The sequence below is a fragment of the Meleagris gallopavo genome, chromosome 5 (assembly GCF_905368555.1).
Source record: "Meleagris gallopavo chromosome 5, MGAL_WU_HG_1.1, whole genome shotgun sequence".
NCBI classification, from domain to species: Eukaryota; Metazoa; Chordata; class Aves; order Galliformes; family Phasianidae; genus Meleagris; species Meleagris gallopavo.
Genome location: NC_139408.1, coordinates 21841518 through 21843138, shown reverse-complemented (window position 1 = coordinate 21843138; position 1621 = coordinate 21841518).

The following is a 1621-nucleotide window of genomic DNA, read 5'->3' as shown; positions in this document are numbered from 1 at the left end:
GTTCTGAAAAAAAAGGAAGGAAGGGAGGAGAAAAGTGAGTGGCCAGGAAATCACAACCTTCCCCCTTCAGACGAGGATCCAACCGGCAGGCCTCCCCACAGCAATAAGAACAGCCATCAGGACAATGCCAAGGCATCTTCACATACGCAAAGGTGTAAACTCCTTCCTGCCGTGAGAAGGAAGCAGCAGTTCAGTTGCAGGTCAGGTGAAGAACATGAAACATTGCGGAGGAACCTGAGGCACAGGGAATGCAAAGTATGCTCTACAGAAAATGTTACACATGGAATTTAAGACTTATGGGTAGGTTGTGTTACTGAAATACCGAGCATGATTATTTCAGAGCAAGTCTTTGCAGCCAGACTGCCAAGGACGAATACAAATGGTGGTGTGAACCAGGCCCTGTCTACAAATCTAACATATGCCAGTCCTCTTTTGTGAGCAGAGCAAGTTATCACATCTGAAGATGGAGCTTTCTGTGTGTTCTGGACATCTCTGACAGACAGGCAGCCTACCACAGGACCCCAAGTGATTGCACAGGTCACGTTCTCAGGCTTCCCATCCCTTGCAATGAATAAAGCTGAGTGATCACCGTTGCCCTTGTGGAACATAGGCTGCTGTAGTGAAAATGCTTTTCCGTTAGCTCTCCGCAAGAGCCAGGAACCTCTTAATTACGTAAGGCAGAAAGCTTCAAACTGTTAACCTCCCACACTTCTTGCTACAGGGTGCTGCTGAAGAGAAAATATTGATGCAGAAAGAGAAAGTGATAATAATTCAGAATTAGTTTAGCTAAGATTTTTTTTGCAGGGCCAGTACAAATCAGAGCATCACATCTTGAGACAAGGAATAAGGCTGAGAGAGAGCTGCTTGTCTCTTCATTCCATTCATCTTAAGATCTCTTCCAAAGCACATAAACTGGCTGTTCTGAGGCCTGATACCAAATTGAACAGCTTTGCAGCTGCTCCCCAGAAGTCCCCTTGACCCCCTTTTTCCCCTTTTGCTGCACGTGCACAGCACCCAAAGGAGAGGCTGCAGCAGCTGAGCTGCCAGCTTCTGTCAATAAAGCCAGCGGAACAGCCCATCTCCATTATGACTTGACTCTGGATAACCTTAAAAGATGTGTTCATGCCCACAAATCCTTGAAGACAGGAATTCTCTTATGCTGCACATACTTGTGGAAGACTGAGCTCCGTGGAAATCTAGTCTGCACTTGCACACTGTTTACAAGAAGAAGGAAGTCTACTCCCAGTCTTTGCAGCCCTTCTTTGTGCTAGGGGAATAAATGATTAATTTTTCCAGCTCAACTTCTCACATGCCAACCTGCAGTCTGAAAGACCTTTATCACATGTGTATCAAGGAAGCACCAGTTAACATTCATACAGCACTCTGAAAGCAACGCCTCAAGGAAAGTGCAAGCAGATAGATGCAAACATGCACACTTTTAAGAGTCCATGCTACGTGTTGTCCAACACAAGATATGTTTTCTTTTCAAATTACTATACACAGTCAGAAGAAAAGTGGTGGGGATGCCTCAGCATTTCAGCAGAGTGAGCCTCTCATCTGCATTCTCCAGAGCAAGAATAAAAAACTTTTGGTCCTGTCTCTACAGGTGGAGGCTACTGGC